We start from the raw sequence: 11814 nt of genomic DNA, 5'->3' as shown, positions 1-11814 counted from the left end.
GGTCGCGCGAAAAAAATAGGGTCGGTCGGGTTACCGTAAGCAGGCTATTTTTTTTTTTTTTGTTGCCTTACGTTGCAAGCCCCTGGAGCAAATTTTTGATTAGTGCTTTTGTGAACAAGAAATTGACAAGTGGGTCTATCCCATCTCCCCCCTTTCCCCATCGCGATATAACCTTCGTGGTTGAAAACGACGTTAAACAACAATTAAACAAAAGTTTGGTCAGTGTTTAGTGAGACTGACAGTAAATCATTGCACCGACACCGACATGGTGTCTGTGCAGAATAGTTTTAGGTTTCAGAGCAAAAAAGTGCTTTTTTTTTGTTTTGTATTAGTGTTCATGAAGTCTGTACTGATGTTGTGTAGCTTACTTGACACCCAATATCCCATTGTTTGTTTGTACTGTTGTCATTCTCATAGTCTTTTTTGTGTGATAATTTTGTTATCTCGCCTGTTTGTGCTAGATCCAGGCCTTTACTTTCCTTTTTGTTTTGCTCTACTTTGTATGCATACTACCTTACTAGGCTCTGAAAGTTGCGATCGTTTTCAGATTTGATCTCGTCTTCTTCTGCATTTGTGTGTTGCGACTCCCACGTACACTCGGAACAATTTATTTTTACATGTATAGTCTCTCCCCTCCCCCCCCCCCCCCCCCCCCATTAAGGCAGTCATTCTCCAGTTTTTGGGGATGCATGCTGGGAGTATTCCTGTTTCTGTAATCCAGCAAACTCTGAAATGGACTTAACAATCTTCTTCGTGCGTACTTGGTCTTGTACTTGCGTGTACAATACACACGAAGAGGAATAAGGCAGCAGGTCTGCCCATAAGTTGACCTGGGAGAACAGAAAAATCTCCACCCTTAGCCCACTAGGTGCAGTCAGGATGCGAACCTGGAACCTTCCACATAGAAGGCAGATGTCCTTACCACTAGGATGCACATTTGTCTGGTTTTGATCTGATAGTGGTACATGTAGTACTGATACTTCATGATATTCACTCCACAATGTACTTAGCTCTGCACATCACTCGCACTTATGTTACATTGTATTCTGTTCCTTATGATACTCAATTCTCAATAGTTTCTGTCTATTTTGTTTTTGTCTGATTTTTGTAACATTCAATCTGCATTTTGTTTTGTACAATTAAGACAATAATAACTTGCTCATCATATAGTGTTTTGTTCAAGTGACAGCACAACACAAGGGTGTACTTTGTACTTTGGGGTACACTTTGCTTCGTTTATTGTGTTTATTATCAACATTATTATTTATTTTTATTATTGTGAAATTATTTTGTTTTGAAACAGTATCAGTGTAAGAGCATGGTACATGTATTTGCTATAGATTTATATGTTCCGGAATGTGGTTTTTGTGTGTGTGTGTGATTGCTGTTTTTTGGCTTTAGTTGTGCTTGGAATGGTGAGCATTTTCTTTCTCCTCTTTGTCCTGGTCTGTGAAGTTCTGCTTTATTAATTTGCTGTGTTCACTTTCTTTACACACGAGACAATCCAAAGGTGTTTTTATTTAAATCTCTCCACCCCCCTCCCCCCTCTCTTTCTGTTGGCTACTGATGCTGCTTGTTGCACTTGGGACTTATGGTATGGTACACCCAAAGACATGATTAACATTTTTGAGAAATATTACTTTTTACTTTTTACATTTAGTCAAGTTTTGACTAAATGTTTTAACATAGAGGGGGGAATCGAGACGAGGGTCGTGGTGTATGTGTGTGTGTGTGTGTCTGTCTGTGTGTGTGTGTAGAGCGATTCAGACTAAACTACTGGGCCGATCTTTATGAAATTTGACATGAGAGTTCCTGGGTATGATATCCCCGGACGTTTTTTTCTTTTTTTCGATAAATACCTTTGATGACGTCATATCCGGCTTTTTGTAAAAGTTGAGGAGGCACTGTCACACCCTCATTTTTCAATTAAATTGATTGAAATTTTGGCAAAACAATCTTCGACGAAGGCCGGGGTTTGGTATTGCATTTCAGCTTGGTGGCTTAAAAACTAATGAGTGAGTTTGGTCATTAAAAATCGGAAACTTGTAATTAAAATTATTTTTTATTAAATGATCCAAAAACAATTTCATCTTATTCTTCGTCATTTTCTGATTCCAAAAACATATACATATGTTATATTTGGATTAAAAACAATCTCTGAAAATTAAAAATATAAAAATTATGATCAAAATTAAATTTCCGAAATCGATTTAAAAACTATTTCATCTTATTCCTTGTCGGTTCCTGATTCCAAAAACATATAGATATGATATGTTTGGATTAAAAACACGCTCAGAAAGTTAAAACGAAGAGAGGTACAGTAAAGCGTGCTATGAAGCACAGCGCAACCGCTGCCGCGCCAAACAGGCTCGTCACTTTCACTGCCTTTTGCACTAGTGGCGGACTACGTTCAGTTTCATTCTGTGAGTTCCACAGCTTGACTAAATGTTGTATTAAATTACATATCTTAACCCGACTCACATTTAGCATTAACTTCAGATTAATAGCTTGGACACTGAACTACGCTTCACCCCTAAGGGGGAAGAAACCCCTTAAAAAAGAACGGCCTTGACTCAACCCAAGTTAACCAGAGTCAAGGTCATACCGCTCTCGCGACCTATCACGCGAGACCCAACCGCCGCCATGTTAGAAACGTCACTCCTACTTCAGCCTCCGATCAGCTCGGACGTGTTTTCACAGCTACGCTACAGGCTTTCAGCCTACTACTGTTTTTCAAGCAGTATTTTCACCCCGTTCTACAGGTCCCTGCCTAAGCAAGATTGGGTGAGCTCTTTCTAATTTGTTCGGCTCCTGTTCGTTTGTGTCTTTCTCCGTCTTGCAGTCTGTTTCGTGTTTACGTTTCTTAGACTGTTTGTTTTCGTCAGCTATGGCTGACAAAGAGAGAAAGAAGCCTCAGACTAGGCAAATGGCTGCTGAGTGTTCGCCTAGTAAGGACGCACTTAAAGAGACAGGCAAAGTTACTACCGTCTCAGTTCATGACCCAGTTTCTCAAACTACCATGTCCGTTAATATTTCGGACCCCGATAGCCCAGTCATGCCCGTACTGAAAGAAGCTAAAAGTAAGGCTCCTTCAGCCAAGAAGAGACGTAGTGGTAAAGACAAGACTAAAGATGATTTTTCCTCCCTTTTTGAGAAGTTTTCTGTCAATATGAATAACATGTTTGCACAACAACAGCAGTTTGCAGCCGATTTGCATGCTACTCGTAAAGAGTTACACTCGCTCCCAGCGGGGGTGGGCGGAGTGGCTTCGCTGGCTTACGCTAAGGCTCCGCCGTCATGCACTATCACGTCGGCCGACGTGCACGCAGAGCAGGGTGATTGCTTCATTCAAGGGGCGGTTTCACGCTCTTCAGGTTTGTCAAGTTCACCGGTAGCCAGGTTCTCTGGTGAAAGTGTTCAAGTTGGGCCGGAACTAGTAGCCCCCCCGCCGCGGCTGGGGGGTGAAAGTTTGACTTTCCCGGAGGCTATCGCTCTTTATAAGAGGCGGAACTCATGGGGGGTCAACACCGGACAACAAGTTGGGCCGGAACTAGTAGCTCCCCCGCCGAGGCTGGGGAGTGAAAGTTCGACTCTCCCGGAGGCTATCGCTCTTAGTAAGCGGAACTCACGGGGGGTCGACACCGGACAACGAGACAGTTGTACTCACAGGCAGACTGGTATGTCTCCGGTGAATGTATACAAGTCTCAACTTCCTCCCTCTGGGCAGGAAGCTGCTTTCGGGCAGGCTTTGCACGGTCCGTCCGTTTTGCAATCAGCCTCGCCTGTGGTGGATCGTTTTAGTGACGCAGCTAGTCACAGTGACTTTCACGGTACAGCCACAGCAGATTCGGAGGTCGACGATTCTCACTCACTTTCTGAGGAGGAAGTTGATGTCAAGTTGTCACTCAGACTTAAACCAGCTATGGTTACTGCAGCTCAGGTGTCTGCTAAGTACTTCGCTGAAGGGGTGACAGCTATGACAAGCTCTGCGGCACCACCACCCTCAGCGGTCGGTGATTTCCGCCCTGCCTTAACGGAAGTTCAGGGATATCGTTTTAGCGAGTCTCCTTCTGTTGCCTACGAACTTTCCAAGGTGCTGGCTAGAACTTCGGGTTCTGAGAATAGCTTGCCTGTGGATACTGTGCCTTTACTGGCGGCACACGGTCAGGCGCCTGATTCTGCTCAGCCATGGCTTGCCTCAGGCCAGTTACGGATGGCGAGCACTTCTTTTCATGCACGCAAGTTTGCTCTCTCCCGTCGCCACCACAGCCTTATCGAGACTTACGCTTTGCCGAGTGCACCGCTTCCGGTCACTCCGGAGTTGGCTAATCTCAGAGAGGATGTCTATCGTTTTGACAAAACTTGTGCTTACTCTGAAGGCGCTTTGATTGGTTTGGAAGAGACGGGAAGATACTCGTTGGAACTTGCTTCTCTTTCAGAGACACTTCTCAGATCTCTTTCTCGGTCGATCGCGGTGTCGTTGGATCCTTTCGAATTTCGAAACGACGCTAGCGTGAAAGACGTGCCCATACTCCTGGCATCTTTGGCGAAGGTTTCAGCCGAACAAATGACAGTCGCGGCACGGTTGTACGCTCATGCGGTTTACACACGCAGGGACGCTTTCTTGTCTGGCTCCAGAATTCAAGATAAGTCTACTTTGGACTTGCTCAAGGTCTCCCCTTTCACAGAGGGTTCTTTGCTTGGTCAACCTTCACTTGACGCGCTTGACAAACAAACACAAAACGCTAAGGACTTAGCGATCGCAAAGCTTGCCCAACACGGTTTCGCTAAGCCTCAGGCCAAACAACAGGGTCCTCCTAAAGCTTCTTTCACTTCTGCTAATCGAGGACGCGGCTCTCAGCATTCACAGTCCTCTTTTAGGGGTAGAGGCAGGGGCGCGCCTTACCCCAAGAAGAAGCCGTCTTTCGGCAATGCTAGGGGGTCGGGTCGAAAACCTAACCTCCAATGACGAGGCCCCGAGCTACTCATCCCCGCAGCCCCCACCCTTTTGGTGGCGGGCGGCCCCTCCCGGGCCCTTCCCTACTGGTTACAGCATGTAAACAGTCAGTGGATCGTGGGGATAGTACGTTCGGGGTTCAGGCTGCTCTGGAAAGAGGAGAAAGCGCCTCTAACCAGAACACCTCCTGCGTTCAAATTTCCGACGAAACCAGAGGCAAAGGCCACAATTCAGTTGGAAATCGCTGCTCTTCTTCAAAAGGAAGCAGTGGAAGTTGTTTCAGACCACAACTCCCCGGGTTTTTACGGGAGGATATTTGTAGTCCCAAAGAGCTCGGGAGGGTGGCGTCCAGTCTTAGACCTGTCCCCATTGAACAAATTCCTCCGGGAGATTCGGTTTACCATGGAGACTCCCTTTTCTGTTCGGGAGGCACTCAGACCGGGGGATTGGGCAACATCAATAGATCTGACGGATGCGTATTTTCATATACTCATGCATCCGTCAGATCGAAAGTGGCTCAGATTTCGGTGGGCAACAGACATTTATCAGTTCAGGGCTCTCCCCTTCGGCTTGTCTCTGGCCCCTTGGGTCTTCACAATGGTGACACGACAACTTTGTTCTCTGGTCAGACAAAAAGGCATTCGTCTGCGTGCATATTTAGACGATTGGCTCGTACTAAATCAGAACCAGCAGTCTTGCAGTCTTCACACGCAGGCAGTGTTGGATCAGGCAAACGATCTAGGTTTTCAGATCAACCAGAGCAAATCAGAGCTGATACCGTCACAAAACTTCACGTATCTAGGGATGACCTTCGATACGGTGGCATGGTCAGTTCGTCCCTCACTGAGAAGAGTCAACAAGCTTCAAGACCTACTCAGGTCTCTCAGGTCTCAGAAACAGGCCAAGGTCAGGGTCTTGGCGTCCGCCTTAGGACAGATGGAATCTATGGCCACTCTCATTCCGCTGGGGAGAGTATGCAAGAGGCCGTTTCAGGCTGCACTCAACTCAGAGTGGAATCCGGCTTACCAGGGCTGGGATGTCTCTGTTCAGATACACAGCTGGATTCGACACACCACAAATCAGTGGTTACAGGCAGGCTTGTTTCTGGGAGTTCCGATTGTGCTTCCTCCTCCGGAGGTCGACATGTTCACAGATGCGTCTCGGGTGGGCTGGGGTGCTCATCTTGCACAGCTCACGGCCTCGGGGACTTGGCCAGAGAGTCAAGCCCGGTCTCACATCAATGTGTTGGAGTTGGAGGCAGTCTTTTTGGGGCTTCGGAGCTTCTTCCCTGCCGTTGTCGGAAAGCATGTTCGGCTACATACCGACAACACCACGGTAGCGGCCTATGTGAACAAGCAGGGCGGTTCACGGTCGCAAACACTCTCAGTCAGAACTTGTCAGATCCTGCGGTGGTGTGCTCAACATCAGATCACTCTGTCGGCGAAGTTCCTACCGGGTCGGCTCAATGTTTTAGCCGATGCTCTCAGCCGTTCGTCCAGTGTGTTGCACACAGAGTGGACGATCACCCACCATGCACTTCAGAGATTGTGGGTTCAGGTCGAAAAACCTGTAGTCGATCTGTTCGCTACGAGGTTTTCCCGGAGACTGCCAGTATTTGTCTCCCCGTTTCCCGATCCGGAAGCTTGGAAGACAAACGCTCTGGAGATCAACTGGTCGGATCTCACGGCGTACGCCTTCCCTCCGTTTCAACTGCTGGGCAGGGTACTCAGAAAGGTCGAGATGGAACGCCCGTCCCTCATTCTGGTGGCTCCAATGTGGACAAGCCAACATTGGTTTCCGGACCTGCTTCGTCTCACAGTAGGTCCTCCCATTCCGCTAAACCTAGAGAAGGGAGATCTGCTACAACCACGCACGGGCGTTCTTCACGAGAATCCGCAGGCTCTGCGCCTTCACGCGTGGAGACTTTGAGAAAATCTTTGCGTCGCTCAGGTGCTTCTGAAGGGACTTTGGATCTGGTTCAAAAGGCTCACAGGCAGTCTACTAGCTCGGTTTACACCTCACACTGGTCTGCATGGGTAGCATGGTGCGCAGATAATGGGGTCGAAGCTACATCTCCTCGGTCAATGCAGGTAGCAAATCATTTGTCTTGGTTGGCCTCCCAAGGCAAGTCCCCATCATCTCTTAAGGTCAGGAGATCAGCGATTTCGTCCACCTTAAAGCAATTAGGTCGCACTATTTCCCTGGGTGGAGTTATTGCAAGCGTGTTAAGGGGCGCTGCATTGGATTTTGTTAAGACAAAGACTCCAGTCCCAGCCTGGGATCTGTTTCTAGTTTTGAACTTCTTGAGATCTTCGGATTTTGAACCTTTACATTTGGCAAGTCTCCATAATCTTACGCGTAAAGCTCTTCTGCTCACTTTACTGGCTACAGCTAGACGGAGCAGCGAAGTACACGCGCTCTCAGGCCTTCCAAAAGACATCTCTGTTGAGAGTGACGGCTCTATCTCCCTTCGTTTTAGACCTGATTTCTTAGCAAAAAATCAAAAGCCTCACCATCCTGCTCCCGTTATCAGGATTCCGTCTTTGTCCACTATACTAGCACCAGGCGACCCTGACATGACAAATTGTCCAGTGCGAACACTTAGCAGCTATTTGTCTAGGACTGCTCCGTTAAGAGCTAAAGAACAGAGACTTCTGTTTATCTCACTCAATACTGCTCGGAACAGAGACCTGTCACGGGTGACTTTGGCTAGGTGGATCGCCACACTCATAAAACAAGCATATGAATGGTGGCAGAAAGGAAAAGGGGGGGGGCAGTCCGTTCTCCCCATGTCGTCTGCACGTACTCATGAGGCGAGAGCCTGGGCCTCGTCTTTGGCCGTACTACAGTCAGGAAGGCTTTCTGAAGTACTTGACGCTGCGTATTGGGCGTCTGAAGACGTCTTCATAAATTTTTACTTGCGTGACATTGCAAGTAAGCGGCAAGATGGGACCAACTCCTTACCGGCTGTGGTAGCCGCAGGACAGGTTCTTCCAAGATCATAGAGTAAGTACCCGCCACCTACATTAGCAATCTGCTAAATGTGAGTCGGGTTAAGATATGTAATTTAATCGAAAATTTTATAAGTAAATTTTGATTTGATTAATATACTTACCCGACTCACATCGTTAATACCCTCCCGCCTACCCCGCTTAGGGTTTCCATAAAAAAGAACAGATCATTTCAGTAGGAGTGACGTTTCTAACATGGCGGCGGTTGGGTCTCGCGTGATAGGTCGCGAGAGCGGTATGACCTTGACTCTGGTTAACTTGGGTTGAGTCAAGGCCGTTCTTTTTTAAGGGGTTTCTTCCCCCTTAGGGGTGAAGCGTAGTTCAGTGTCCAAGCTATTAATCTGAAGTTAATGCTAAATGTGAGTCGGGTAAGTATATTAATCAAATCAAAATTTACTTATAAAATTTTCGATTTTCGCCTTACGCGACTTGTTTTTTTTTTAATTTGCTGCTTTTATGGTTTCTACTATTTTTAACAATTCATTTGTATCTTTCTATTCCGAGACCAGAGAACAAAATACTCAAGAATGTTCCTCTCTGTCACAGCCAAGAAACAAACGGGCAAAGAATCCAAATATTGACCCCCCGCGGGTTAGGGGGAAGAATTTACCCGATGCTCCCCAGCATGTCGTAAGAGGCGACTAACGGATTCTGTTTCTCCTTTTACCCTTGTTAAGTGTTTCTTGTATAGAATATAGTCAATTTTTGTAAAGATTTTAGTCAAGCAGTATGTAAGAAATGTTAAGTCCTTTGTACTGGAAACTTGCATTCTCCCAGTAAGGTAATATATTGTACTACGTTGCAAGCCCCTGGAGCAAATTTTTGATTAGTGCTTTTGTGAACAAGAAACAATTGACAAGTGGCTCTATCCCATCTCCCCCCTTTCCCCGTCGCGATATAACCTTCGTGGTTGAAAACGACGTTAAACACCAAATAAAGAAAGAAAGAATCCTAATATTGAATTCCTGAAGAGCAAGTTCCAAATTCAAATTCTAGTCAAAGAAAATGTACTGTGCTACACTTCTATGTTTAATGTTTTATTTAGCACAAGTGAGATTAGTTTAGTTTATCCAGTCATTTGAAGAAGGTTTGAATAATGACTCCTATTTTCATTGTTTCAATCTGGTGATGAAGTATACTTTTATTTTTCCTGTGTTTATGTGTGAATGCTTTGATTTGTATCCATTTCTCTCTTTTTTATTGGAGGGATAAGGAAGAGGGAAGGAATGGGTTTTTCTTCTGGTCTTGTTTGTATATATATTGAAGCTGATGATGTGAAGTTAATTGGTGTGGTACTGCATTAACCAGTATTAACAAAATACATGTGTTTGATTTCCTGGCTGTGCAAATGAGAATGATTTTTCGCTGGGCACTTTCTTGTTATTATGTACTAATACACGTCCTAGTATTTCTTTATTTTGTGTGTGTTTTACTTTGATTTCAGTTTTCAAATTAATCAGAAAAAAAGTTGTGAGGTGACAGTTGATATCTTGTAATTGAATGTACATACAGAAGAATATCATGATGCATTGCGAGGAAGAATGACATTGTAATCATTCCAGCATAATGAAACTGTGTGATTTTGATCGAACAGAATGTCCTTGGGATTTAAAATACACAACACACGCACCCTATTCTTTTTGTACAAGTGTACATGCAAACAGAGTGTAGTTTCCAAAGCATGTTTTTCTATATAATAATAAAAATCCAGTGATAATCATGTAACAAGGTTGAACATACTGAGCAATATATTTTGTCTGTGTGTGCTTTTATTTTAAGCTGTTCATGCATTGGAGTACATATCAGGGGGATTCTGAAAAGCTCACTTTTACAATCCCCCATGCCTTGCTGTCCTTGTTTTTAAAGACAACATATGCTTGGTACATTTTTTTTTAAAGATTTAATCCTGGTGTCTGGTGTGTTAATTGCATAGATCTTTCTTGTGCCTTCACTAGTATTAACATCGTACATAATGCTAGTAGTAACACTTTTCAAATTTCGGTAATACTGTTTTAAATTTGGGTACATATTGATACCACTGAGATTGTAAATCTTTGGAAACGTGTTAATGGATTGTGCTTGTAACAACCATGACGGTTGGATTCATCTTTTAGAGGCGACTAACGGATTCTGTTTCTCCTTTTACCCTTGTTAAGTGTTTCTTGTATAAAATATAGTCAATGTTTGTAAAGATTTTAGTCAAGCAGTATTTGTAAAGATTTTAGTCAAGCAGTATGTAAGAAATGTTAAGTCCTTTGTACTGGAAACTTGCATTCTGCCAGTAAGGTAATATATTGTACTACGTTACAAGCCCCTGGAGCAAATTTTTGATTAGTGCTTTTGTGAACAAGAAACAATTGACAAGTGGCTCTATCCCATCTTCCCCCTTTCCCTGTCGCGACATTACCCTGCGTGGTTGAAAACGACGTTAAACACCAAATAAAGAAAGAAAGAAAGTCAAGCAGCATGTAAGAAATGTTAAGTCCTTTATACTGGAAACTTGCATTCTCCCAGTAAGGTAATATATTGTAGTACGTTGCAAGCCCCTGGAGCAATTTTTTGATTAGTGCTTTTGTGAACAAGAAACAATTAACAAGTGGCTCTATCCCATCTCCCCCCCTTTCCCCGTCGCGATATAACCTTCGTGGTTGAAAACGACGTTAAACACCAAATAAAGAAAGAAAGGATTCATCTTTTAGAAATGAAACAAAATTGGTGCCTTTGAACAACAACGTGAAGGTGAAATGGTTGGTCCATTGTACAGTTTGTTTGGTCGTTTTTGCTGTACATGTACTCTTATACAAATGGGTGAATGTATGCGCTTGCTTTTACTTCTCTGTGTTATTGTGGGAAGTGTTTTAAACTGGTAATTAAGATATTTGTAGACTGAGTCCTGCATTGCATAGGGTGATAATGAACAGATTAGATAGCTTGAGGTTGTAGTGTTTACTTTAGCACGCCTCTTGCTAGTAAGTAGAGTAAAGTACATGTGGCCTGTTAGGAAAAAAACAGTACTTGGAACAAGATGTAAGCAGCATGTGATTGTTCATTGTTACATTGTGCTCTGTACATCCAACTTGAAAAAAATCTTGCCCTTTTAAATGTTATGATCAGTAGTGTTGAGTGAGAATGTTGTTTTGTAAAGCAGAAACGCTGAAGAAATCCTTCAAGAAGCCGTTACATGTTGTCTGGATTGGAATGGTCTGTGGTTTGTCTGTGAGTGCAGGCATGGTCTGTGTGTTGTTGTAACACCCCCCCCCCCCCCCCTCGCCACCAACCCCCTCCATACACTCACGCCTTTCTGGTTCCCGTTCTTGCTCCCATCCCTGATTTAAAAATCCGTCTTGTCAGACGTTTTGTCGAGATCATCCCTGTAAATATACCATACCACACAATATAAGACCATCACCCCAGTAACTTACGGTTAATGCTCACCTTTGATAAATAGAAATATGACTGTATTGGTGTGGATAAGAATCTAGCTGAAGTTGTGGCGCATGTAGTACAAAAACCTTAGCAAAGAGCTGTAGGCAACAGGAGCTGAAGATATCTCGGCAAAATGTAGATTTGAGCAGAACAGCAGAATTGTTCTGTTGTAAATGTGCTGGGCATTACAGTGCAAGGTAATTCATTTAGAGGCACATATACATGTAATACAAATTGTCAGTAAAAATGTTCCACCCATTATCTTGAAATAAACATTTTGTGGGTTACAATTGACTTGTGTGTTGATTTTAGTACATGCTCATCCATGTGATTTGTGTTTTTGAGGTAGAGTTAAAGGCACAGTACGCCTCCCGTAAACAGATACTGTCAGGCTTTTACACTCAGTACAAACACCCTTTC

The sequence above is a fragment of the Littorina saxatilis genome, linkage group LG17 (genome assembly GCF_037325665.1).
Source record: "Littorina saxatilis isolate snail1 linkage group LG17, US_GU_Lsax_2.0, whole genome shotgun sequence".
NCBI lineage: Eukaryota > Metazoa > Mollusca > Gastropoda > Littorinimorpha > Littorinidae > Littorina > Littorina saxatilis.
The sequence above is the reverse complement of the archived record's forward strand: the minus strand, read 5'-3'. Positions refer to the sequence as shown.